Source organism: Notechis scutatus, chromosome 11 (genome assembly GCF_049901735.1).
Source record: "Notechis scutatus isolate UNSWTSFEM ecotype Mainland chromosome 11, rNotScu1.2, whole genome shotgun sequence".
NCBI lineage: Eukaryota > Metazoa > Chordata > Lepidosauria > Squamata > Elapidae > Notechis > Notechis scutatus.
The window spans coordinates 590001-613024 of NC_142019.1; the positions used below are offsets into that span (position 1 = coordinate 590001).

The following is a 23024-nucleotide window of genomic DNA, read 5'->3' on the forward strand; positions in this document are numbered from 1 at the left end:
ATGCAGTTATATCATCACTCACAATTATCCACCACATTCAAGGCAGAGAAATTGGGTAAACATTCTCCTACTGTGTCTTGGGTTCACCTTTAACCAGAATGCTTAGCTAATCTGTCATCCTACAAGAAGGAATTTAAGACATGTCTCATGGATTTAAATTGTTTACCTGCAAACTTTATTGAGATGTCCATATTCTGCTGGCCCACGCTTTCTCCAGAATAGGTTCTACCAAAGAGCTCTGAAGGAGCAGTATTACTATGAACCCATCATTCCTAGCAGTGTGGATTCTTCTAAATTATCCAAATGTATCCAAATATCCTAAAACATATAAAGAACGGTTGCTGGAATTGGGTATGTCTAGTCTAGTGAAAAGAAGGACTAGGGGTGACATGATAGCAGTGTTCCAATATCTCAGGGGCTGCCCCAAAGAAGAGGGAGTCAAGCTATTCTCCAAAGCACCGGAAGGCAGGACAAGAAACAATGGATGGAAACTAACCAAGGAGAGAGGCAACCTGGAATTAAGGAGAAGTTTTCTAACAGGACAATTAACCAGGGAACAATTAACCAGTGGAACAGCTTGACTCCAGATATTGTGGGTGCTCCAGCACTGGAGGTTTTTAAGAAGAGACTGGACAACCATTTGTCTGAAGTGGTGTAGGGTTTCCTGCCTAGGCAAGGGGTTGGACTAGAAGACCTCCAAGGTCCCTTCCAACTCTGTTATTCTATTCTATATGTCCTGGATGTTTTGTAAGCCTATAAGTTCATCAAAACATGCATCGAAGAAAAATGAGCCAATCCTCTCTCACAGACCATCCATGTCCTAAGGTGGGACATGGTTTGCATTTCTTCTCCGAGAAAATCTCTGCTTTGGTTCTTGGCCTAGATTTCAACATTGCTTCTTGGATTTTCAGTCTAATTTCAGAAACTGCTGACTCGGGACAACATTTCTTGGCTTGCAAGCTTTATCCCTTTAATGGGGACTCCAAAATGCTCTTTGTGTCAGAAGTATAATATGGTATAATCTGAAGCAATTGCAATGAACACCATGAAAATTCCCAACTAGAGGAAGTTACCAGGAATGTTTTAGCTACCTGGAAAGCATCTTCATGTGCCCATAAACATTTGCTTTCAAATAACATCCAATATTGCTGCTTGCTAGATGCCAGCTGTTGAGCTCAACACTGAATGATGTTACATTCTGAGTGATCCTGCCATCCTTTCAAATTGCTTTATGTCCTTCAACCTTAGAAGAACATTTTCTAGAATTATCTTGTTCCACTGTTTCTCAATTTTCTGGTTTCTGTTTACTTCTGGTCTTTCAGCTCACCACCTGTTCTTTGTTCAGGTATCATTGAACATGGGTGTCAGTTGTGACATTAAACAACTAAAGCATAACCTATTTATAGCTTATCCAAACTCAGCCATCTTCCTAGGCATTGACCTTCACCCACCATAATCCCCCGTCAGCATGGCTGGGGATCATGGGAACTGTGGTTTTAATACACCCACTAAATGCCAAGTCGGGGAGAATAAAGGGTTGGGAATTATGAGGACTGAAATTCAGGGAAGGACATCTGTTCGGGGAAGATTGTGACAGATTAACCTGAACAAAATAATGCTCATTTTTGTCTCTATTAGTTTGACCTTTAGCGTGTTAAATAGGCCACTTATTGTACTCTTGCCAGATAAAGTAGAAGAGCAGGACAAAATTGGGGTTTAGCAATTTTGTTCCATCCCCATGGCAAAGAACGTTATCACCCCAGAAGGACATGCTTATTTTTTTAACTGCTTTCCAGGTATCCATTTCTTTATTTTAACATTTTCTCAGGATTCCCGTTCCCTCGTCCATTAGAGGCAGCTAACAGACATAAGGGCAGCTTCGGAAAATAAGATGAGGCAAATTCTTGCCAATTGTAGTCTTCCCTTCAAGACATTGGTGCTAAAAATGTAAACAGCAGTTTTGTAGCTGCCAGTAACCAACCAGAATGTTTCGAAGCTAATCTTAGATCCTTCTAAAAGGTTCTTTTTCTTTGACAAGCAATCTACTCCTTCAATGTTAAATTAATGGCTTTCTACCTCCCATTTTTTCAGTTTGCACCTGGGAAGTTGACTTAACAGGATTAGAGTGGGATGATTATGATTCTAGGATCAAGTTGTCCATTTTTGGCAATAAAGGTCAGAACTGAGCAAATTTGCCCAGATGCTTTCAGAACCTTTCAATTATATCAATATGGCATGCTTCATCAGAGCAGATTGAGATCTAACAGATTCATTTCTACAGCAGGCTAAAGTTGGTTGATGCATGATGAATGCTTTTTGGATTTTAATTGCCTTTCCGGAAGGGGATAACAAGGCCGCTCAGTGGGTGAAAGCTGTGTTCAAACAGAATGGATCACCTTATCTTCTGGGGATCCAAAATAATTCCATGAATTTCCCTGGATTGGTTGAGTATATATATTTTTTTGTAAAAAGAACCCTTTAACAATCCACACCCAACAAACCAAGCTAGTTGCTGCTAAAACCACCAAGAAGCACAATATATATATATATTGATTCTTCGGGCCACCAGTTGTTTGAATGCATCTTGCTCCTGGCTGTCTTTGTGTGTAGGGAAACATTGTGTGCCAGTGTTGTAATGGTGCAGACTGCTTTATATTCTCACACAAATGAGCCTCACAGCTTCAGAGGAGATACCTACAAGAGCCTCAAGAGAGAAGTCCTATAAATTTCAAGTGGTGTTACATTCACGGCAGAGAAAGAGGAGGAGGAGGAGGAGGAAGAAGAAGAAGAAGAGGTTTTACTGATATTTATAATTCTCCAGATGCTGCATTGTTCCTTTGCATAGATTAGCATATAGAGTTATGTAAGTTAGCACCTTGGGAGGAAAACGAGATGAGAATGGTGTGTTATTTTGCCTTCTAGTATAGTCATTGTTACTGCTAAAAGTCTGTAGAGATTCTCAGTCATTCGGGTCACAGACAAACTGATCGGCTGGCTCTCCTTTTGTTGCCCTGCACAGGAGAGCGGAGCTGGATAGCAGGTTAGTGGGGTGGGGGAGGGAATGAGGATTTTGCAGTAACCTTCCCCTGCTACCTCCATTAAGCCACGCCTACCAAGCCACGCCCACACAACCAGTAGTAAAAAAAATTGAATCCCTCCACTGCTCTATTTCCACATGGGGTCTCTCGCAACATGGCGGTGCGAAAGGGGTTCTTATTCCACAGGAAAGAGAAAGGTGGTTAAAGGCTCCAAATAGCTTTATTTTGTCTCTTTTGCATTCTTTCTTTTTTTTAAAAAAAAAAAAAAATCTCCCTCCCAGCAGGACAAAAAGGCCGAGTTAATGATATTGAGTTTATTTCTTCTGTTTTGGTGGGCGATCAATCTTAACAAATTGTATAGCTCCCAGTCTTAGAAGAAAGGTTAAGGGCAAGCAATTTGGGTAGGGAGAGAGAATAAAACAGAAAAATAGTTGATTTTTCTAGGGCTTAGATGATTACAACACCTTCCCTTGGCACTTCTGTCTTGGTGCGGTCTTGTTTTCCTCTTGGATTCCTTGTCGGGAAGAGATAAGAGGAGCCAAAGATGGAAAAAAAAGGAGTTATAGAAAACTGCTGGTAGAGCAGATTGATAGCCCTTCTAGGGATGGTGAGAATTGGGTTGGGTTTTTTTTTTTCTTTAAGAAATAAAGAACTGAGCAAACTTCACAAACATCTACAGAATCATTGTGGAAACAACTTGTGGTTAAAAACAATTGGATATGAGTGAATCTGACTGATGGGCTCATCCAGGGTTTGGTGAGGGTTGGAAAGAGACCGGTGATCTAGATGTTTGGGGGAATCAAGGTTTTAGTCTCACTTTTTCTAATCTCCATTAATTAAGTTAGGGGTTACAATTGTAGGACAGAAATGCCCCCCTTCAGTGCAGATAAACTTCTGCTTCCAGCAACTTTTCTGACCAGGAGAAAGGATTAAAATGGAGTAGTCCAGAGGTGGTGGTTATGGTGTGGAGTAATAAGCTTTCTTGGTCCTTGACAGAGATCATGAATCAGACTCTTTGATTAGAAGAGGGAAATGGAGGGGGAAAGCAAAGAATAAATGCAGCAAAAATTTGGAAGAAGCAAGTTGCCCGCCATATAATTTCCCCCTTTTCTTAGGATGGCTAGTCCTGTTTTGTCTTTGGGTACCAATAAGCATCATAAGCAACATCAGCTGATGTTGAAAAATGATGTTTGTAGCAGGGAGGCTCAAAGCAAAATAGTCCAATTGTTTCTGATGGTGGAACCCACTTGGGTTGGATGAATGGATGATCTATGGAGATTCTCAATCATCCAGGTCATGGTTCTCCCAAAGGTGCTTTCTCAAAAGGAATGTGGACTTTCTTGTGTTTTTCCTTGAACGTGTTTCACTTCTCATTCAAGAAACGTCTTCATTCTTAAGTTCAGAAGCTTCTTGGATGAGAAGTGAAATGTTTTGAAGGAAAAACTGAAGGGAGTCCAGTTGCCTTTTGGAAAATCACCTTTGGGATGGATGATGGCGGGATGGACGGACTGACTGAGCAACCTACCACCCTACAGTGACTGAACAAGGAAGTCTACAAACAGAAGTTTGGGGTTGTAGGGCTGCCATATTGTGACTCCTCAGAAATTCCTCTTAGGTAACCTGGTCTCCCAGCCTTTTCCTGGTGTTTTCATATAGCCATCAAGACAGATAAGCATTGATTGGCTTGTCCTTCCAATGCCTCTCATGACAGCTTGGGTATAATTGTTGAGATGTATGAAAATTTCCTGAACATTTGGGTTGAGCTGAGCAATTTTGCTCTCCTGTAAATTTATTTACTTATTGTTGTATCTCTGTGTTCTTTTACAGGAATCTTGTTGACACAGAAGACCTTAGCCAGGCTGCTGTTCCTGGTAAGTGGTCTGAAGTCTTTCCATTTTATAAGATAGCGTGTTGTGTTTATATTGCACCCTGTGGAGATCCATTGCTTATTTTAGTAAAACAGCAGGTAGATTAAAACAAACTTTCATGGTTGGGTAGCTCTGAGCTGCGGCTCATCAGATATATATGGTGACCCACAAGGGTCTTATGAAATCTCCTGTTACTAAGTAAAGGCAATGAACTAAACTAAAACTGGACTATCTAAATGATAATAAAATAAGGAGGTATTTTCTCATGCAGACAATACCAGTAGACCAAATCTGGCTTGTTATGAATGACTACAGCACATGGGGATCCCACACTGATTACACAAAGTAATGGTTGTTGGTAGTTCAACATTGCCAAAATTAAACAATTTAGAGTGGCTAAATAATTCCTGAGCCACTGGGTATTTCATACTGGATCTGTTTACATTGCATTGCCCTGAAAAAGACACAGGAAGCCTTATGAAAAGTTGGGGCACTGATTTTGTAGAAGAGGACCAACTGGAAAATCTATCTCACTTAACGTGGCCTCAGGCTTCTTCTGCAATAAAATTAGAATAGAATCAGAATCAGAATTAGAATTACTACAATTGGAATGGAATGGGATATTAGGATCGCCAGGAGGACTCCGTCAGAGCTGTCTATGGTACTGAAGTGCCGCACGATTGTCCATTCTCCATCTTACTCATACTCAAGACATTCCTCTGTTTGATAGCTTCCACTTCCTGTCCAAACTAAGGACATCAATAGTTGTCAGTTTCACACCCCCGGATGCAATTTATGGGGGATTTCAATGTGCTCCTTCAAACACAACATTTCTTTTCCAGATAAAAAGATTGGTATCTGAGGTGGGAATGCAGGACTGACATAGAAAGGCAGAATGTAGCAATGTTGGAGTCCCCAGCCCACGGTCTTGGAGGCAGGAAGAGAAAGCTTTCCCTTTCCTTCTTTTCAAGTCAACATCCCATCTACCATTCCTGAAGACTGACCTTGTATTTCTTTTTAAAGGGCCTTATTCATATTTTAAGGTAGTGATGAATCAATCCGCTTTGTGTTGCACTTGTATATATATTTTTCTGACAAAAGAACGGTGAACTGTGAAAAGCAGAGGATATATTTTTGGATGTAACAAAAGGGAATAGTTGTCTTCAGAAGAAGAAGGAAAGCTAGGATTCTTTATTGGCAGCAAAGCACATTGTGGATGCAAAAAGATCTTTCCCATATGTATGCTCCCACTGCATTAGGTCTGCTTCTCTCAGAATTAATGCCTCCAGCAAGGTAGAAATGCTAAACCACTGAAAAACAGTGTAATAGAAAAATCAGTGATGTGTGATAAGGTGGAGCAGAGGTTGCCCAAACCTTTAATTTCCTGGCCTGGAATAAAAGCTCATCCACCCCACAGGGCACACATAACCTACAAATTAAAGTCTTGTTCTTTTTTCTTAAAAAAAAACCCCTACCCTAATAAATAACAAAATAAACCATGTTGATTCAGAGGTAGAAGAAGATTCTTGCTGTCTGTACAGAATATTTCCTGAGGTGTTCTTATTGGTCCAGAAAATAATTATTTTAAGATTTTATATATTCAGTTGTGTTTGGGAGGAGAAGGAAAAACAAAAAGGAGATGAACCAGTCTGATCGATCCAAGCAGTACAAAGAATCGGTTTAGAAGTGACAGATAAACACCATTTGATGATGGATCCCCAGATGTTGACTACAGTGAGTTCAGTCATTAGAGAGGACCCACTGAAATTAACAGTGGAAAAAAATCTCTGGTTCTCAGACTGAGAAGATGATGATGATTAAAGGTCCATTGACTTGAAAGAGGGTGCAGAGAACTTGTGGGCGATCTCAAGGTCTCTCCTTATCTGCAGAGGAATGATCAAAAAGCCATCTCTTCATTGCGCTGCAATCATTTTTCATGTGTCTTTAGTCCTTCATTTGTTGCCTGGAAGAAATAGCTTAATAATCAATAGGATTGCAAATGTTGCTATAAGTGAGATTTGTTGAATAGTGGGAGGGAGAACAAGGAGTTGGCATTTAGTATTTTCCTATTACCTTCATAAGTACTGTAATTTTCTTTTGTCAAAGAGCAAAGAAAGGAGATGGGTTCCTTCCTTCCTTCTCCTTCTCCTTCCTTCCTTCCTTCCTTCCTTCCTTACATCCTTCCTTACATCCTTCCTCTCTTCCTTCCTTCCTTCCCTCCTTCCCTTCCCTTCCTTCCTTCCTTCCTTCCTTCCTTCCTTCCTTCCTTCCTTCTTTCTTTCTTTCTTTCTTTCTTTCTTTCTTTCTTTCTTTCTTTCTTTCTTTCTTTCTTTCTTTCTTTCTTTCTTTCTTTCTTTCTTTCTTTCTCACCAATAATCTATTTGATGTGAATTGCCCAATCATTTCTCCCCTCTGTCTGTAATTGATTCTGCCATGGGTTTCACACAGATGATTTTCCCTGTGGTCTTTTGCTCATTCCTGGACATTCGGCATTATAAAAGACATTTGAGCATGACATGAATTCAATTATTTTCCCAGCTTGCTATCGCAAAGCCACATCTGTGGTTGACATCCACAAAACTCCAAACCTTCTCAATTGCAAGGTTGCTTTTGCTGCAGAGGCTTTCACAGGTGAGGGCAAGAAGAATGTGTCTTGCTGGGCATTTTACACTAGAAGAAGTGCCCTTGGGCAGTGTCTCTCAACTCCAGCAACTTTAAGATGGGTGAACTCCAACTCACAAAATTCCCCAGCTGGCAAGCTTAAATTTGCTGAGATTCAGAGACATTGCCCTAGGGGACATGTGCAACACAATACAAAGGCCATCCAAAAAAACCTCCTGGTATTTCTTTTCATTTTGAACATATTTCCCCTATTTTCATGCTCCTTGGTGTTATTTCAGTTTCTCTCTTCTTGCATGACCTGAGCCATTCAAGAATGAGCTTCTGACATGATCTTCGCCCATCAAAGACGATGCTCTATTCTTTCAGTGACGAATGAATTGGTTATGTGGAACTGGGAAAACAGGGTTGATAAAACCCATGATGCATTACTGGGGAGGACTGGCTCTGTGTTGACAATATGCTGAACCTGATTGCTGTCTTCAACCCAATTTTTCCCTGGGTTTGCACAATACAGGACGTTGAACCATAAAGTAACCAAGCGAGCAAGTTTCGTGCAACACACAGTCACAGAGTTAGAAATCAAAGCATATTGGCTCATTCTAGGCATCATGGGATCCTCACCACCTCTTCTCTTTAAGCAAACTGTGCAGCTCAGTCCAGTGCTGAAGCATCTTGAATAGGAGAGAGATTTCCAATTGTGTGACTATGTTAAGTTAGGAAACTCTGCTGGATTATTGGTAGATATTTTTGCATGGTGGTAGACAGAGCAGTTCTTGGCTGTGGTTGTGCTTGAGACAGGAGTGGTGGACAACTACATCAGAACAATTCCCATCAAGTTCAAGGGAGGATTAATTCAGGACTGTTAGTAGGAGCTTCTTGAACGTTGTGTAATTTTTCTCAACTATTGAGCAGTGGGAGGTAAGTTCTCAACAGGTACCTGTAAGATCTAGACTCTGCAAAATCTAAGTTTGCTTGCTCCATCCGAGATGATTGTTAACTTATTTTGGAACAGGAAGTTCATTATAGAATGTCCTCTTTTTTAATTGAACCTTCCTCTGATGAAATGCCAGCATACTTCTCCCTCCAAAAGAAAAACAAGGGTCTTCCTTCTTTAACCACTTTTGGTGGCTTGCCACTGTCTCTTCCATATTTTTTTTCCAGCACGTGGATGGGAGCACACACAACAAAGGAGAGTGAATGGAATCAGATAGATGACCATGCTCGATTTCTCTTAGTTGGGTTTGAAGGAGAGTTCCTGTGGTGGAACAACGAGGAAGAAAAGTTGAAGACAAGCCTAGAGCTAATCTAGTGGAAAGGCCACAAATGCTGTTTCAGTCCTAGCAGGGAGCTTGGAAATTGTTTGGAAAGCAGATTAACAGACCAATTAAACTCTCCGCCCATCTAAACATAAATGCCCATAATGTGCAAATAAACATGAGATGGGAATCCTTGTTGTTTGCCATCCCGGTCTCAGGAAGGAGAGTGGAGGAGGAGTAACAAGGCTGCCACAGCTGGCAACAAAGATCTTCTGTGCTGTTGGCAGCAAGCCCGGATGGAAATGATAGCGAGAGTCATGTCCACCTCTCTCTCCAGCACAGTCTCGCCTCCATCTGATCTTTTAAGTGGACCCAGAGCTTAGCTGTTAGTGAGTGTTATGCTGGAAGCCTATTAGAAGTAGATGAAAAATTTGTGCCCCCATCTTCCTTCATGTTGATGGCAAACTCCGAAATGAAGAGAAGCTGACTGACCTCCTTCTTGTGGTGGTCATCTTTCCTTCTAGCCTCCTGGGCTTTGGTGAATTTGGCTACAGGACTTTTTGGCTACAGGGATGGAGGTCTAAGGGACTCGTGGCATCCCGGGGCATCAAAAAGCTTGAGTCCCACCTAGTTCTGGTCAAGCAAGTTATAGAGAAAATCATACATTCTGAGATGATCTTGGACATACTCTTCTGTCGCTCCATTCATTCAGTCCCACTCATTTTACTATGGCCTTTAGCCATCAAGCTTGATTGATCAGACCTGTTGTCCACCTTTCTTTCAGCTGTCTAAAAAGCATCTCTGTCAAGCACCAGTCAAATCAGGAGATCCAGGCAGTTCAAATGAGTATAAAGATTTATTGTGAGTTCTTGACAAGAATCTGAACTACTAACAACCAAGGGAAATCAGCGGGAGATAAGAGTAGAAGGAATTCAAGGTGGGATGGACTTAGATCTCTTGTGGGTGCAAATGGACTCATGACTGATGACACGTTTGACCCATCCCTCCCTTGGGCTCAGCCTGGTCATCTCCTACAATCTCCCATGGCCTCCTCCTCCTCCTCCTCCTCCAACTTGTTCCCAAGTAATGTCCCTGTGATGTTGGGCTATGTGATAATGACTGGCTCTAAACTAACCAGGGGACCACCCAGTGGGTGGGGGGAGTGAACTTGTTCAATTCTCCCTGGACAGTTTAAAGAAGAAGCAACAGAGAGTTGGTGGATTGCAGAGAAATTAAGAGACTTAGATGCTGAGTGTTGGCTTTTATGAGACACACATAATGAATAATATCTGGGGATAATTAGCAGAAGTGTGAAGTGCTGACCATAAACAAAGAAATTGCTGATCTCTAGCAAGATCTGGGCTGGGATATTCACTGGGACATAAGAGGGAGGGGAAGTATAGCACAGTCAAATTCTATAGATTTTGTTCCAGGTAATTCTTGATTTTCAAGCACAGTTGGGGCCGGGATTTCTGTCACCAAGTCACTGTGTGAGTCACACCCCATTTTACAACCTTTTTTTGCCATAATCGTTAAGCAAATCATCATAGTCATTAAGTGGCTTTCCCTTCGTTAGGAGCCTGCTAGGAAAGTCACAAATGCGGATCAGTTGATCCCACGGTTGTAAGTACATCCCACTTGCCAATCACCCGAATAACAATCATGTGATCATAGGGATACTGCCATGGTCATAAGTTCAAGGATTGGTCATAAGTCACTTTTTTCACCATCATCCTAAATCTGAACAATTGTAAAACAAATGGTTGTTCATCAAGGCCTACCTGTAGATTATAGTTCTAGTTTTCCTATGGGGTCTGCTTTCCGATCTGGTCCACTCCAAAGGGCTGGTTTGAATGCTTCTTAGGTCCCAGTAAATCAGGAAGGAACCTACCTGTACCTAAGATGTTTTTTCTGGACTTTCTGGTTTTTATTGAAATACGTTTCTCTTCAAAGAAGCTTCTTGGATGAGAAGCTAAACATTTTCCAAGAAAAACCAGAATGTCCAGTTGCCTCTGGAAAAAATTACCACTGGGACAAGCATGACCTGGATGACTTGAGAATCTCCATGGACATGAACCTACCTGTACGTCTTCCAAATATATTGTTTCCTAGGACAAAAGAAATATTTCAGTCCTCTGACCTGATTTTTTTTCAAGGTCACCTCCCTGATTCCCTACAGGACCCAGACCCAGTGAAGACCACATTAGAAAGACCCTGGCCTTGAGAAAATAAGGCAGCAGAACCTCAGATCTTCGGAGCCCTTCTTTTTTTTCATCTCTTAACATGCGCGAGACTCTCGCTCCTGAGTTTTGTCTCTTCGTTTTCCTTTTTTTGGAGCTGCGCAGATAGGCACCCGTTCATCTTTCAGCATTAAGGAAGTTGCTTCTATTATGAATTGTCACCGTGAGATGAAACACCTAAATCCCAATTACAGGACCAGCTGTTCAGCTGCATCAGAGCCCCCCAGGCTAAATGATCCCTGACAGAGGAAGCATCTGAAAATGCTTGGGTGAAGAGCTTTGGGAGGAAAAAAAAGCAGGACTAAATAGTTATGGATAGCACCGTCTTTCTCCTGATGGTCGTCCTCCTGGGGGCCAAAATCAGGGTGATGGGGTGGGACCATCCCTCATATTTTGCCTCTGTCGATGTAAACGGGAGGAAGGTTTTCAATGGTGGAAAAACAGACAGGGGAAGGGCGATAACCCCCTCCTGTAACTGGCTTTTCTCCCCCTTTTTCTCGGTTCTTGCAATAACCCAGAGAAAGTCGAGCAATCGATCAAGAGAAAGGTGGAATGGAGAAGAAGAAGCATTATGCATCGGGAATCATTTGAAAGGTAGCAGGATGGGTGAGGACAGAATCAAAAGAGAGGTTTATGCAATGCTATTTCCAGAGGAGCCAGCAAGATGAATTAAGAGGTAAGATGGATAGAATCATCTCTCACTTGCTCCTATTACTGGTGAGGCTCTGGTCCACATTTTGGAGCTTCACAGAAAGAGGACATATTTAGCATGAAGGAATTAACCTGCTCCTTTTCTCCAAACCCCTCTTACTTTTTCCACTTTGATATTTCCATTTCCATCCCTTTGGTTTGGGAACCCTAGATGTAGTTCTTTGAATTCACACAAGGCCCTGCTTTGATTCTGGTTTGGTGGCCTGGCCTGGAGCTCCTGGTTTGTTGATTGATAATCTTTTTGTCAATGCTGAAGGTTTCTGGGTTCAGTTTTAGTCTTTGCCTCTGCTTGAAATCTTCCATGTTGTTTCTAAACTGCTAGTGGTTTAATGCACATTGTCTTCAAGGAAATACGGTCATGCTGCCTTTTAAATTGCCACTCTTAATTGAGTGCCGCAATGCTCAGTGGTTAAAGATATTGAGCTTGTCAACTGGAAAGCTGACAGCTCAGGTTGGAGACCCGAATGCTTCATGATGGGGTAAGCTCCCATATCTTGCTCCAGCTCCTGCGAACCTAGCAGTTCAGAAGCATGCAAATGTGAGTAGATGAATAGGTACCACTTTGGTGGGAAGGAAACAGCATTCTATGAGTCTTTGGTGTATAGTCATGCTGGCCACATGACCCAGCAGAAATTGTCTTCGCAGAATGCTGACTTCCTTGGCCAAGAAACAGATATGAGCATCTCCCCACTAGAGTCAGAGACACAACTGATAGGGAAATCTTTTCTTAATTGAGATGCTTGGGACTTTAAAGCCAAAGTTCTCAACCTTGGCAGTTTTAAGATGGGTGGACTTCAACTTCCAGAATTCCCCAGCTGGCATGGCTGACTGAGGAATTCTAGGAGTTGAAGTCCATGCCCTTTAAAGTTGCCAAGGTTGAGAAACACTGTTTTAAATATTTTCTTTTCTCATCTCAGGGAATATTTGAGGATGGGCAGCTAGGGAAATGTTACAGACCCAAATCAGATAGGACCCTCTGAGCTATATTCAAGAACTCTGCGTAGGTTCTTGTTTAGAAATAGCTCCTGATTGTGTTATCTCTGGCTCGAGTCCATCTTTGTGCAATAAACCAGGAAAGTGAGGAGGGTATTACAAATCCTTCTTTCTTTCCTTTTTTTTTTTTTTTTTTGGTAATTTATCTCTGATTGCAGGGCAGATCATTTTGACCCCACTGTTGCCAGAAGCGTAAAAGCATTCTGTGGCTGTTAGATTTTCTGTAAGTAGGCGATGAAAGCCAGAAGTTCAATTCCATATTAAGATACCTAATAGAAAGAATTCAGCCCCCTGAGTGCATTGGACACCTGCAGATCTGACCTCTAGTGGAACTGTTCCAGGAAATAAAAGACTTTCATTGGAGATAAAGGCTGCCGCATCTTGGAACAAATATACCTCTCTTACCTGAAAAATCTCCCCTTAAGTTCCTTGTGCGGTCGTAGAATCTAGAAGGAATAATGGAATCATAAAATGAATAATACAATCATAGAATTATACACTGAATCATAGAATCGCAGAAGGAATAATAGAATCATAGACTCAACCATGGAATCAATTATGAGATCATAGAATCAACCATAGAATCAATCACAGGATCATAGACTCGATCACAGAATCATAGAATCGAAAGGACCCAAGAGGTCACCAATTCCAATTCCCTCCTCACTACCAGATTCACTGCACTATCACCAATAGAGGACTATCCAAGCTGTGTTTAAAATCCTCCGGTGAAGAGGAAGAAACCATTCCATGTGGTAAACTGGTTGACAGTTTTTATTGTTCTTCTTCATGTCTCACCTGTATCTCCAATCGTTGAGGTTTCACCCATGAGTTCTGGTCTTAGGAGTAAGCAAGCAGTCCATGCCCTCCACAGTACAATAAACCATCAGATATTTCAAAACTGTCATCTTGTCCCTGCTTAAGTTTCTCTTCTTCAAGCTGAACCTACCCAGATCTTTTCACTATTCCACACAGGACCTGATTTCTAGTTCTTTCTCCCACCAGGTAGCTGTTCTGATCAAGGCTTATTGAGACACTAACAAACACACGTTCGTCCAAAAACCCTTTTTTTCTTTATTTCAACAGCTGTGAATTTTAGTCATTCACAGTCCGTAATGAGTCTCACACAGTTTGTAAATAGTCCCATGGAAGTCTGCCAAAGTCCTTCAGGATAAGTCTGATAAGCACTCACCTTTCTCCTCCTTGAAATGCTGCCAATGACTAAATTTCCAATTAATTATACAAGGCCAACCAGAGTACAAATTCAACACCGAGCTTCAGGTTTCAAACTGACCAGTACGAACAAAGTTGCTTCCTGCAAAGGTTCCTGTCCCTTTGCTCCTCCTTTATGTCTTATGGGAAGGGCCAGTCACCTCCAAGCCTTACTCCCGAGTCACCCCTTTTGTCTTAACTGTTCTTGCCTTCTGGCAGCTCCGCGCAAGCACACACACTGGGAACAGGCTGCCGCTGTTCCTCTGCCTCACTGCTGTCAGATTCTGGAGGCTCTGGAGTCAGCACATAACTCCCAGATGGTCCTGGCCCCATCTCTGTGTCGGATGCAGGACCCTTGTCTGAGTCCTCCCCAGACTCCCAGACTGGCCCATGTTCCTCCCCACTGTCCAACTCTGCTGCCGTCTCTGCAGGCTGCCAGCAGATCACAACACTAGCCCTCTCTGGATTTGCTCAATTCATCAATTCCTTTTCATAACCAGGGTGTAAGAGCTCTGACTTCTGGAGTTCAAGATGCGTGGCTTTCTTCCCATTAAAAATCCATTGCTGTTCCTCCTATTCCTTTTGAGAGCTTTTCAAAGCCACGTTAATAGACGGCAATGTCAACAACAGGGTCTCACAGTATCAAAAGGCTCGTTTTTATATAGGCTAAGCTTCCACAAAACACAATCCCCTATCTTCAAGGTGCCGCAAGATTCTTTGTTGTTTTTGCTTGCGTGCTTCTGTTGTTATATTTACTCGGGTTTAACTAAGAGTGTGTTGACATCTTGGATCATAAACACTTTGATCTGGTTTGCAGCTTTGTATTTCTCCTCCCCACCCCAATCTACAAGCAACCGTACATCGATGAAGTGCTATTCAAAGGCAAGCTATAATTAAGATGGTTCCAATTTTAAGATGCGATGAAAATAGTTCCATTGAGGTTCTCTTTGGGTACTCAATTGTGTGAACAAAACACGACCCCACACAGAAGGAAGCTTCACACAGTACATCTTCACACATGTGAACTCTCACCACATAGATCTTCTTCTTTTGCAAACAGGTTGTGTTTGCTGCTAGGAGTGAAAATACCACGGCCAGCACCTGCCTCCTCATTGTGTACAGAAGGAGGGAAAACTCAGGTGACAGCAAAATGCCTAAGTTTAGTTTCACCACATGTAAGAATAAAACTTATTTTTCAAAAACCAGGCCAGATAATTAATATTACATTCAGCTCCCAGAAATAACTGAACTTACAATTATGGAGGTCACCCAAGCTAGATGATGATGATTCTTCCATCCGATTCACTTTCCAAGCTGGAAAATATACCCAAACAATCCTCCTCGTTGATGGTGACCATTAATAAACCATGAAGGAATCTTATCCACATATTTGTTAGAGTTGCACCCCACCATACCATCAAGAACATACCAGATATCCCTTCATCCAATTTTTCCCCATCAGAGAAAACCAGTGAGGTAGGTTGGATTGTGACAAAGGGAGTTGAAGTCCACCAAAAGTAAACCTTGCCAAGGTTTAGAAACACCACTTAAAAAGATTTTAGTTGCTCATCCCCAAGGAGTATTTGAAGATGAGCACCTATGGAAATATTACAAACTCAAACCAGAGAGGATCCTCTGAGCCACAATCAAGATCTTGTTGATGACCCAAGCTCTGTAAAGGACCTTGGAATACTCACCTCTAATGAACTAAGTGCTAGAGCCCACTGCAACTACATAGCCAAAAAGGCATTAAGAGTTGTTAACCTAATCCTACGTAGCTTTTTCTCTGGTAATATCACACTACTAACCAGAGCATACAAAACATTTGCTAGACCAATACTCGAATACAGTTCATCAGTCTGGAACCCACATTACGTATCTGATATTAGCACAATTGAGAAAGTCCAGAAATATTTCACAAGAAGAGTTCTCCACTCCTCTACTCATTGTAGAATACCTTATGCCACCAGACTTGAAATTCTAGAACTAGAAAACCTTGAATTACGCCTGCCTTCGGTCTGATTTAAGCATGGTATATAAAATCATACATTGCAATGTCCTACCTGTCAATGAATACTTCAGCTTCAACCATAACAACACAAGAGCACACAATAGACACAAACTCAAAGTTAACCGCACCAAACTCGATTGCAGGAAATACGACTTCAGCAATAGAGTGGTCAATGTCTGGAATACTCTACCCGACTCTGTAGTTTCTTCCCCAAACCCCAAAAACTTTAACCTTAGACTGTCTACTATTGACCTCACCCCTTTCCTAAGAGGTCTGTAGGGGGCGTGCATAAGCGCACCAACGTGCCTACCGTCCCTGTCCTATTGTTTCTCTTATTCTTCTTTTATCTTTCTTATATGTACCCATTTCATGTATTTACAACTATGTATACACTTATACTTATTATCTTGTAAACAATTGGCAAATCAAATAAATAAATAAATAAATAAATAAATCAAGACACCTCTGTCTGTTGTGTATGAAAGCAAGGTTAGGGTTAGGATTAGAGGGGTAGAAGACTTGTTTTCCTGTTCTAAGTCAAGAATATTAACCGCTCTGCCACCCTAGACTCCATATACATCCTCTCCATAACGCTTAAAGGGCTGGTCTCTTTTAACTTGATAAAGCTTATTTATTCAAAGGAATTGCCTGAAACTATTTGGAATGTCTCATCTGAAGAGTGGCCTCTGAAATCTCAGCGTGGTGTTTTTGGCATTCAATACCTTTCAGACAAGCTAGATCCTGATTTTGGATCTTGTTCGCCCTTTCCAAAGCAAAATATACAATTACGGAGCGCGCTGTGAGCAAATAAGTCATCATTTGCCAGTGAAGCCCAGGATTTCTCATCCACACTAATGACAGCCCAAAAAGCAGAGCTTCTCACACAAAAAAGCTTCATTAAAAGATTCAGAATTCAGCCGGGGAGTTTGACAGAGAGATTTTTAACATTATCGTGAAAAGAAATCAAACGGGTGTTCTATCCAATGGGAAACCATGTGAGCGGGTAACTGAAGAGGGCAAAAAAAAAAAAAGATGAAGGGTGAGAAGAATGAGCAGATGAACAATGTCAACAGCAGCAGAAAAAGGAAGAAATGTAAAGGAAACAATGGGAAGTTTCTACATTTTAAGGCTTGCAAGATTGATGTCAATCTTCCCACATGGACAAGACAGAAAACATCCAGGTGAACTAATTTGACTTCATTGCAAGTCTACATGAGTAGAATCTTGCAAGTCTGAAAGTATAAATATCCCACCGTCTCTTTTACAGTCTGATTAAGTTAGGAAGACACGCCTTTCTAAGTTTATTTCTTTGCCCATTATGCAACCGTGGGCTCTGCCATCTCTTCTCTGACCATTCCCTTTGCAGCATCTCTTTCTCAACACCCCTGTGAAATTATGTGTCACTTTGCTTTAGCTTGTGACTCACAGCAACCCAGTATGGCTTAGTAAAGAGCAGTCCACAGCATGTCTCCTCCTGCTTTTCCGAAAGCCCTGAGACCTTGAAATTGTCCTCCTGAAATTCTACATGCTTTTCTTTGTACTAAAAAGAAGAAGAATGAAGAGTGTGAAGCCTCCTCTGATTTTAGCCCACCCAGTCTATTTAAACTCACCCCACCGACCTCTCTAAAAGTCAGGTCAAGCTTTTGACCGCTTCCCATTTTCTTTCTCTCACCCAATCACTGTCACAACCCTGCCTTCGGTCTTCAGAGACATTCTCAGCACGATGGTGACCATCTGCTCTCTGGGTGGGTTCCCAACCGGTTTCTAGGCCTTAATTTGTCTCATGCTTGAGCAGGGGGTCTTCAAACTTGACAGCTTTAAGGCTTGTGGACTTCAACTCCCAGAATTCCTCCTCAAGTCATGTTAGCTCAGGAATTCTGGGAGTGGAAGTCCACAAGTCTTAAACTTGCCAAGTTGGAAGACCCTTGTGCTTGAGTCTAGAGATTTTGAAAGCCTCTTTCAAAATAGTCTAGCTTGGTCTCTTATGGGAAGGCAACCGATGATTACAGAAGCTTAAATCACTATCCTGGTTTCCCTGGAATAATAATAATAATAATAATACTAAAAAGACACCAGAAATGGTGGGTTTGATATCTTCTTCGGGCACGGATCCTACAAAAAAATAATAATTGGCTGGATGGGATGAAGCCCAACCTACAGCTCTTTTCACTCTGGGAAAAGAGGATTTCTCCCCCAAGACAGATGGCTGTGCTGTCAATCTTGTGGAGCTCAGATTACCTTTGGAGGGAAAACAGGAAAAGGGTGGGTGGGGTACTCTTCCCACCCCCTCCCCACCAGATCTTCTTTTTTGCAAACAGGTTGTGCATGCTGCTTGGAGTGAAAATACCACGGCCGCCACCTGCCTCCACATTTCCGTAGAATGTCTTCCCACCCACCCACCCTTGGCGTGGCGTGCTGTGAAAAACGAGGTGGGAAGCAGACAGTTCACACAGCCAGAAAAACTTTCCTGCCTTTTCTTCTTCAGTTTACAGGAAGAGGCTTAGGTTGCGGATTTGTTGGTGAAGGAGAAGGGGAATTCAGTGAAGAGGGCAGAGAAGGAGGGAGGGAGGAGAGAAAGGGAAGGGAAGGGAAGGGAAGGGAAGGGAAGGGAAGGAAGGAAGGAAGGAAGGAAGGAAGGAAGGAAGGAAGGAAGGAAGGAAGGAAGGAAGGAAGGAAGGAAGGAAGGAGAAGTGAGGGATGGAGGGAGGGGAAGGGGAGGGAGGAAGGAAGGAGAAGGGAGGAAGGGATAAAGGAAGGAGATGGAAGGGAGGAAAGAAGGAAGGAGGGGAGGGAGAGAGGGAGGGAAGAAGGAAAGAGAGGAATGGAGTGGAATGGAATGGAATGGAATGGAGGGAGGGAGAGAGAGAGAGATTCTCAATATTTTCCTTCTGGAAAGGATCTTACACCATCCTACCTCTCTTGAATCAATCTGAATACAGAAGAAATATTTTGTTGGTATCAATGGAAACTTCCCTCCCAAGACCGAGAACAGATTTAGCAGAAATAATCATTTTGAGCAGGAGTTCAAAAATTCTCCTCCTGCTTCCCCTGATCTTGATTCTCTCCTTCCCCAACATGTGCCTACTGTTGGCATTTAAAACAACTTAATGTGACACATTGAACATCGCATGTCAGCATTATCACTGTAGAATTGGGCGAGTGGGTGTTTCAAATGAATGAAAATATTCTGGAAAGGAGAAGTGGACGTGTGTAGAAGTTTCACCCCTTCAACATCCGGGCTGCCCTTAGCCAATGGCAAAAGGCTTCACCTGTGTGGCATGAAGGAGAAGGAGCAAGACAAACATACCCAAATATTCTCAGGACATGCTGAATCTCAAGTACCTAACTGTATTTTAGCCTGACAAATTATGTAATTCTGAAGAGCCTGCCTGCCTGCCTGCCTCTTTCTTTCCTCCTCCCTCTCTTCCTTCCTTCCTTCCTTCCTTCCTTCCTTCCTCCTCCCTCCCTTCCTCTTTCCTTTCTCTCCCTCCCATTTCTTCTTCCTTCCTCTTCCCTTCCTCTGTTCCCTCCCTCCCTCCCTTCCTCCTCCCTCCCTTGTTCCTCCCCTCCCCCTTCCTCTTTCCTTTATCTCCTCCCTTCCTCCTTTCTCCCCTCCATTTTCTTCTTCCCACGTTTCTCCCTTCCTCCCTTCCCTTTTCATATCCATTTCTAGAAAGATTACAAAGGAGCAGGGTCTTTCCTAAATTTGCGAATATTGGAAACAATCGATTTCCTGAAAGAGGCCTCGGTGCTATTACTCATTACATCAGCCGAACGGCTAACACAGTTATTACAGGCAACGAATTGGGGAAAAATGGGAAGACAATTAAAAAAATAATAGTAGCTATAATAAATGAAGCCTGTTGGCTAAAGCTAGGTTTGTTTTCTCACTAATTATTTTGCTACTTCATCAAGTAGGACATGAATTGATTCATGAAGAGCAACATAATTTTTTGCCTTGCTTGGCAGTCTTTGGAAGATCTCGGAAGACAATGAGATAAGCATGAGGGTTCCTGCACTTTTAATCCATAATACATAAACCCCATCTGTTCCTATTTCCTAAGAATGCTTCCCAGTTTTAAATGCTTCCCTGCATGAAAACAATAATGCGCTGTGTATGATTCAACTTGATCTCGCTTTTAGACCCAATTCTTTTTGGGGGGAAATCTTTTTCCAATATTTGCTAGCATTCTAGGTAGAGATGGTTGGCTTCCATCTCCTCTTTGTTGGACCAGCTCAGAAGATAAACTTACCCCTAGCTTATGTGCAAAAGATTTCCTTTTTCAAGGCTGTTTTCCAAAATTAAATGAGTTGACTTGGCTCATTTTATGATTTGGAAGAACACTTTTCCCAAAGACATTTCTGAAAGATTCCTGAGACAGCCAGATCACATGGAGTCTCCTCTACTAGAAGCTTCAGTCAAGGGCTACAAGTTACATCCCAGTAACCCCTGTGGCTTTCATCCCATGTGCATCTCTTAGCTGACATAATCCAGGGGTTTCCACCAGTGTGAGTTGTTCTGATGAGTGTCAGGCCCAGATGTTAATCCGTACAAGTCGATGGTGCCTAAGTTATACCAGGGCAGAGAACATGGTGCTTCCAACAGGCTGGAAAGCGAGGTAAGGAGCTAGCTGAAAGCACCCCTCGATTAGCAATAAGTCCAACAGGGAAGGTTCGTGTTAAGGAGAATGAGATGTTAGACCAAGTCATCAGCACCAGGCATGAGTGATGAAGGTGTCAACAGATCACCCCTCCTGGAAAAACATCCTCACACTTGAGATGTTAACTGACAGGCAGGTCCATGTTATCTAAGTCATTCGATAACTATCTATGGAGATTCTTAGTCATCCAAGTTATGGTTGTCCCAAAGGTGCTTTTTCTTTTTCTTATAATGCTTTATTGAGGTTTTTTCCCCATTTATACATAATACAATAGTTATTAAACAGTGCTGTGACATTATATATACATTTATGTGTCTTATCAAAACTTACAATAATAATACTTGCATACCCTCTTATTTATTATATACATTATTTATATTTTCTATTCTTATATCTGTTATCAATCCAAATAAACCATGTTTCCCGTACTGCATTGTATTCTGTGTCTGTTTTCCCTTTTAATTCCATAGTTAATTTATCTATTTCCACACACTCTAAAAATCTTTTGATTATTAAGCCTTCAAGTGGTATGGAGTTTTTCTTCAAGTACTGAGCATATGAAATTCTTGCTGCTGTTAATATATGTAATATAAGATATTTTGTCTTTCTGCTATAGTTTTTTTTTTTATTATTCCTAAGAGGAATAATTCCCGGACAAAATCAATTTTGTTTTTAGTTAACTCTTCTAAGCATGTTTGAATCATTTTCCAGTATTATTTTTTCGCTTTGAGGCATGTCCACCCAGAATGAAAGAAAGTACCTTGTTGCTGTCCACACTTCCAACAATTTGGTTTTAAATTTGGGTAGATTTTAGCCAGTCTTGAGGGTGCCAAATGCCAACGATAGAACATTTTATGTTGGTTTTCCTTATAGTTCATTTCCCATCCAAGAAGCTTCTTCAGCTCTCAAGAAGTTCTTCAGTTCTGAAGAAGCTTCTTGGATGAGAAGTGAAATGTCTTCAAAGAAAAACCAAAAAGTCAAGTTGCCTCTTGAAAATAAAGCTCTTTTGGGTCATTGGATAACTGTTGCCAAACTTTTTAAGGTTACCTGAAACTGGAGTGGATCTTCTCCTTGCCTTCTTCTGTCTTGCTCCTATAGTGTGCACCCAACTGTTGACCAAGAAGAAAGAAGTAGATTAAGTAGGTCCTGTCTTAAGTAGGTATTTAAGTAGATTAAGTAGTGAAACACCTTCTTTCCCAAGAAAAAACAAAGTCCAGTTGCCTTTTGAAAAAGCATCTTTGAGACAACCATGACCTGGATGATTGAGAATCTCCATAGACATTAAGTAGGTGGGATAAGAATCAGAATCAGAATAAAGCCGGAGGGCACCTTGGAGGCCTTCTAGTCCAACCCCCTACTCAAGCAGGACACTAGTCTACACCACTTCAGACAAGAGACTGTCTAGTCTATTCTTAAAAACCTCCAATGATGGAGCACCCAGAATTTCTAGAGGCAAGCAGTTCCACTGGTTAATTGTCCTCACTGTTAGGAAGTTTCTCCTTAATTCCAGGTTGCTTCTCTCCTTGATCAGTTTCCACCCATTGTTTCTTGTCCTGCCCTCTGGTGCTTTGGAAAATAAGCTGACACCCTCCTCTTTGTGGCAGCCCCTCAAATACTGGAATATTGCTATCATGACAACCCCCCCTTCTTTTCTCTAGACTGGCCATACCCAAATCCTGCAACCATTCTTCATACATTTTAGTCTCCGGGCCTTTAATCCTCTTAGTTGCTCTTCTTTGCACTTTTTCCAAGGCCTCAACATTTTTTTCTGTAATGTGGTGACCAAAGCCAGATGCAGTATTCCAGGTGTGGCCTTACCTTGAAGGCTTTATAAAGCAGTAGTGATAATTCCCGTGGCCAGTAGTCAAACCAGTTGTTCAGCTCTCTGGATCAAATTTCGAGGTACTCCCAATGTTTGTCCTATTTTTAAGAGGTGAATGTAAGGACCTCTGTGCCCCAAATTTAAGGTTTCTAACATCTCCTGGCTGAAGGGCTTGCTCTTCCACTGCAGCTTTTTAATTTTTAGAGAGCGAAAGAAGGCAGCCGAGATTGTGCCTGCCGGTTCTTTAGGAGGCATATTCAAGAGTGACCCTTTGGTCGCAAGATCTTTCATGCAGTTGGCGTCCATTATATAAATGAATTCTTAGAACCCCGGGGCTTCCGCTTTCCACCAGTCAGCACATTACGCCATTGCCATCCAGCCCTACACACACAAACACACACTCTCCCTCACCCTTTTCTCTTTGAACAAATTGATGGCTGCAAACAAGTTCTTGAATTAATGAATAGAAAGGAGCCCGGAGTCTTGGATGTACTAGAATGCTTTTAAGAGAGACTCACAGGCATGGGTAACTCAATATATTAGTGTGCTTTCTGGAATGGGTTTGTAGCCCTGAGCTCTCTGAACATGAA

General features: G+C 41.9%; 1 protein-coding gene across 6 annotated transcripts in view; it reads left to right on the forward strand.

Moving 5' to 3' along the window:
- The window catches only part of LINGO1 (leucine rich repeat and Ig domain containing 1), a 282576-nt gene that overhangs the window by 76922 nt on the left and 182630 nt on the right, over positions 1–23024 (forward strand). For 4 of the 6 annotated variants that reach the window (XR_015750752.1, XM_087972410.1, XM_087972409.1 and 1 more), the window contains exon 3: positions 4866–4909. The gene's annotated coding sequence lies outside the window, so the exon portion shown is untranslated. Of the gene's footprint in view, positions 1–4525; positions 4654–4865; positions 4910–11542; positions 11695–23024 lie in introns of those variants that run through there. The other 2 variants (XR_015750753.1, XM_087972412.1) reach the window with 2 other exon arrangements.